Genomic DNA, 6000 nt, shown 5'->3' with positions numbered 1-6000 from the left:
CGGTTATGAGAATGCTCGAAGAGCTCGCCAAAAATATCGAGACCGGAGAAAAGAAGATTGAAGAAAATGACAAAAAGGTGGAGACATACAACTCTAGAGTCGACCAGATACCGGGAGCACCTCCAATTTTGAAAGGACTGGACTCGAAGAAGTTCGTACAAAAATCATTCCCCCAGAGTGCGGATCCGAAGCCCATCCCGAAGAAGTTTCGGATGTCAAATATCCCAAAATATAATGGAACCACTGATCCCAGCGAGCACATCACCACATATACTTGTGGCGTAAAAGGAAATGAATTGGAAGACGATGAGATTGAGTCTGTTCTGCTAAAAAGGTTTGGGGAAACTTTGTAAGTGTGCCATAATTTGGTACCATAACTTACCCTCGAACTCTATTGATTCATTTGCCATGTTGGCAGACTCATTTGTAAAGGCACACGCCGGTGCCATAAAGGTTGCAACAAGGAAGTCTGATGTATTCAAAATAGAGCAAAGGGAGAACGAGATGTTGAAGGAGTTTGTGTCCCATTTCCAGTTAGAACGAATGGAGTTACCACCATTCTACGATGATTGGGCCGTACAAGCCTTCATTTAGGGGCTAAATGAACGAAGTCCAATAGCTTCGAAGCAGCTGAAGCAGAACTTGATCGAGTATCCTATCGTGACTTTGGCGGATGTACATAACAGGTACCAATTAAAAATTAGGGTTGAGGATGACCAGTTGGGAGCCCCCTCGGGGTTAGTTTATCCAAGCAGGTTACTAGGAAAGGAGTCAGGAAATGTAGACAAGGGGTTCAAGGTTGAATAAGGAAAGATATCAGCCATACGTCGAGGATCGAAGGAACATTTCAAGGCGTAACATACCTCGGAATGATCGAAGAACAGATCGAGGTCAAAATTCCCAGGGACTCATGAACAAAATCGGGTTTGATAAGCACTTGGGACTAGCGGAGGCACCCCGATTATCCGAGTACAACTTCAGCGCCGATGCCTCGGGTGTCATCTCAGCCATTGGTAAAATTAGAGATACTAGATGGCCCAAGCTTATACAGACCGATCCTTCTCAGAGGAACCCCAACTTGATGTGCAAGTATCATGGTACTCATGGGCATAGGACCGAGGATTGCAGCTAGCTTAGAGAGGAGGTAGCCCGGTTGTTCAATGAGGGGCATCTTCATGAATTTCTTAGCGATCGATCCAAAAACCATTTTCGAGAAAGAGATGCAAACAGGAAGAATGAACCTAAAGAACCTCAAAATGTCATTCACATGATCATCGGTGGAGTCGACGTCCCACAGGGACCTATATTCAAACGTACCAAAGTATCCATCATAAGGGAGAAACGGATTCGGGACTACATGCCCGAGGACACCCTCATATTCAGCGAGGAAGACATCGAGGCCTTATTTCAGCCTCACAACGATGTAATGGTAATTTCTATCATTTTAAATAAAGTTCAAGTTAAACGTGTTCTCGTGGATCCAGGTAGTTCAGCAAATATAATCAGATCAAGGGTCGTGAAGCATCTTGGGCTGCTTGACCAAATCATACCTGCCTCTCGAGTCCTGAATGGATTCAACATGGCTAGGAAACGACGAAGGGGGAAATCATCCTCCCAGTCAACGTGGTCGGAACCATACAAGACACCAAGTTTCATGTTATCGAAGGAGATATGAGGTATAATGCTTTACTTAGAAGGTCATGGATCCATAGCATGAGGGCAGTTCCATCAACCCTTTATCAAATGATGAAGTTCCCAACAAAGGACAATGTGAAAATAATATATGGAGAACGGCACGCAGCTAAGGAGATGTTTGTAGTACACGACTTAGCACCGGTATCGACACCATCCATATCGGAGAGGCCAAAGGACAATCAGGTCGCCAAATAGAAATCACCGCCCATACCCTTGGTTGAGCCCGAGGGACAGGTGGCCGATGAACAGGTGGTTGTGGACGAAGAAGAAGATTTTCTCACCTATCGAGCCTTCATTTCCCCCGAGGAATCGGATGCGACGAAGTCCACGGTCGAAGAACTCGAGCAGGCCATATTGATCGAACATCTTCCAGAACGAAAGGTATACCTGGGGACGGGGTTAACCCCCAAACTTAGGAAAAACCTCATTCAACTTCTTATCGATAACATTGATTTCTTTTCCTGGTCCCACTTAGATATGACAGGGATACCACCGGAGATAACTACCCATCGACTAAGTGTCGATCCCAGATTTAAACCGGTGAAGCAAAAGAGGACACCTCAGTCTGAGGTAAAGCATGAATTCATCAAAGAAGAGGTAACTAAACTTCTCAAGATAAGGTCCATCAGGGAGGGAAGTATCCCGAATGGCTAGCTAACATAGTAGTAGTCCCTAAAAAGAGAAACAAACTTAGAATGTGTGTAGACTACAAAGATTTGAACAAAGCATGTCCTAAAGATTCTTTCCCATTGCCCAACATCGATTGTTTGATCGATGCTACGGCCGGCCACGAGAACTTACTTTTCTCGATGCCTACTCTGGGTACAACCAAATTCAAATGAACCTGAAGGACCAGGAAAAGACTTCGTTCATTATGAAGTATGGTATGTACTATTGTAATGTAATGCCCGTCGGGCTAAAAAATGCAGGAGACATATATCAGTACCTAGTTAATAAAATGTTCGAATATCAAATAGGCAAATCCATGAAAGTTTATATTGACGACATGCTAGTTAGGTCCCTGTGCGCAGAGGACCATTTGACCCATTTGCAGGTGACGTTCGATATCCTAAGAAAGTACAACATGAAACTCAACCCCGAGAAATACGCTTTTGGAGTCGGCTCGGGAAAGTTCTTGGGATTCATGGTGTCGAACAGGGGTATCACGATCAACCTCGATAAAATCAAAGCCATCAAGGAAATCACCATAGTGAACAATGTGAAAGTCGTACAACGGTTGACTGGGCGGATAGCGGCCCTATGCCGATTTATCTCAAGGTCATCAGATCGGAGCCATCATTTATTTTCCCTACTCAAGAAGAAGAACAACTTGTGTGGACTCTGAAGTGCCAACAAGCCTTAGAAGAATTAAAATGGTATCTCTCGAGCCCACCCATGCTCCATACTCCGAGGGAGGATGAAAAACTTTACTTGTATTTAGCCGTGTCCGAGGTGGCGGTAAGTGGCGTGTTGGTTCAAGAAGAGCAAGGTACGCACTTTCCTGTCTATTATGTGAGTTGGACCCTAGGAGATGCTGAAACTAGGTACCCACATTTGGAAAAGTTAGCTCTTGCATTAATAAGCATGTCTAGGAAATTAAAATCATATTTTCAATGCCACCCTATATGTGTATTGACTATGTACCCACTTCAAAATGTCTTGCATAAGCCCGAACTATCGGGTAGATTGGCCAAGTGGGCTATCGAACTTAGAGGGTATGATATTGAATATCAGTCTCGAACGGCTATTAAGTCTCAAATTTTGGCAGACTTCATGGCTGATTTCACGCCTGCCCTCGTATCCGAAGTAGAAAAGGAACTCTTGCTACAAACAGGTACATCATCAGGGGTATGGACCCTCTTCACAGCTGGTGCCTTGAATGTGAAAGGATTCGGGCTCGGCATCATTTTAAAATCGCCCACGGGCAGAGTCATTAGGCAATCTATCAAAACTTCTAAACTGACTAACAATGAGGCCGAGTATGAGGCCATGATTGCAAGTCTCGAACTAGTAGGGGCCTTGGAGCAGAGGTCATCGAGGCAAAGTGTGACTCCCTTTTGGTAATGAATCAAGTCAACAGGAGCTTACAGGTTCGAGACGATAGAATGCAGAGGTACTTAGACAAACTTCAAGTGACATTTCACCGCTTTAAGGAATGGACACTGGACCATGTACCTCGATAACGGAATAGCAAGGCCGATGGACTTGTAAACTTGGGGTCATCGATTGAAGAAGATGATATCATCCTGGTGACTGTTGTCCAATTATTGAGGTCGGTGGTCAAAGAAGGCCATGCAGAGATTAATTCAACAAGTTTAACATGGGGTTGGAGGAATAAGTACATCGACTACTTGAAGCATGGGAAGCTCCCCGCGGACCCGAAAGAATCAAGAACACTTCAAGGCAAAGCAGCTCGATTCTCACTCGACGAAAATGGAATGTTGTATTAAAAAAACCTTCGACAGACCATTGGTCGTGTGCTTGAAACCCAGAGACACCGATTATGTATTACAAGAAATCCACGAGGGCACTTGTGGGAACCATTCTAGTGCGGACTCTCTGGTTTAAGGTGATCAGAGCGGGGTATTATTGGGATAGCATGGAAAAGGACACCAAGGAATTCCTTTGAAAGTGTGATAAATGCCAATGATTTGCACCAATGATCCATCAACCCGGTGAACAACTCCATTCGGTCTTATCCCCGTGGCCATTCATGAAATGGGGGATGGACATCGTCTGCCCCTACCAACGGCGCCAGGTAAATCTAAATTTATTTAGTTTATGACTGACTACTTTTCAAAATGTGTTGAAGCGCAGGCCTTCGAGACGATAAGAGAAAAAGAAGTCATCAACTTTATATGGGACCACATCATATGTCGGTTCGGGATACCTGCCGAAATAGCATGTGACAATGGGAAACAGTTCATCGGCAGCAAAGTAACAAAATTCCTCGAGGACCATAAAATCAAAAGGATTCTATTGGCGCCTTACCACCCAAGTGAAAATGGTCAGGCCAAGTCCACAAACAAAACCATCATTCGAAACATAAAGAAAAGGTTAGATGATGCAAAGGGGAAATTGAGAGAAGTATTGCCCGGGGTGCTATGGGCATACCGAACGACGTCAAAGTCGAGCACGAGGGAGACCCCATTTTCTTTGGTGTACGGTTTCGAATCATTGATCCCAGTCTAAGTCAGGGAACCTAGCGTTAGATTTCAGCATGCCACCGAGGACTCAAATAACAAAGCTATGAACACTTCTCTCAAACTACTAGATGAAAGGCATGAGGCCGTATTAATTCTAATGGCCGCGCAAAAACAAAGGATTGAAAGATATTACAACAGAAGGACGAACCTTCGATATTTCAGAGTCGGGGACTTAGTCCTAAGAAAAGTCACTCTCAACACTCGAGACCCAAACGAAGGGAAACTAGGCCCCAATTAGGAAGGACCGTGTCGTGTCCTCGGAGTCGTAGGGAAAGGATCCTACAAACTTAGCACAATGGAAGGCGAGCAACTACCAAACAATTGGAATGTATCATTGCTCAAATGATATTACTGCTGAGGTACGACCTTCTCCCCTTTTCCATTTGTATTTAAAACTAACTCATTGCAGAAGATCAATTGGAAACATCGGGGCGCCTTTCAGCTCGAAGACCTTGGGTTTTAACGCATGCGTTGCACTCTTTTTCCCTTAGATCTGGTTTTATCCCAAGTGGATTTTATCGGCAAGGTTTTTAACAAGGTAACACCTATATGCTACCTAAGGAATATTCAATAAAGTATTCAAGGCTTCTTCCCGATCAACCTCGAACACTGGGGGGCCCACCCCTAGAGGGCGCATGGACGTATTCTCGAAGAAAGCAATTCATGCCAAGGTGGGCCTCGATAGGGAAATGTTGTAATGGGCCAAACGGTTAAAAAAATCGTGTCCACATAGAATAATCGAGCCCTAGCAGTAAAAAATGTACGCATGTATCAATTATTTGAAGAAGCATTTTTATTATATCAAAACACTTTGTGCCTCGAAGAAGTCTACTATTTTAACATTTAACGGCTTAAGGGCCAAAACCCCGAATACTCGAGGACTGCCATCGACAATCGACGCATCGAGTCATCGAGCACTCGAGCTTATAAGACCTCAAATAGGCACACTCAAACTTATAAGACCTCAAAGAGGCACATTCGAGCTCACAAGACCTCAAAGAGGCATTCCCTCTATATTAAAGGCCAAGGCCATCACACTTGGGGACTAGAGGATACGGTCATATAAAAGGCTACAGCCGTAATAATACGGCTCAGAGAC

The sequence above is a fragment of the Nicotiana tabacum genome, chromosome 11 (genome assembly GCF_000715075.1).
Source record: "Nicotiana tabacum cultivar K326 chromosome 11, ASM71507v2, whole genome shotgun sequence".
NCBI lineage: Eukaryota > Viridiplantae > Streptophyta > Magnoliopsida > Solanales > Solanaceae > Nicotiana > Nicotiana tabacum.
Note: the sequence above shows the minus strand (reverse complement) of the source record.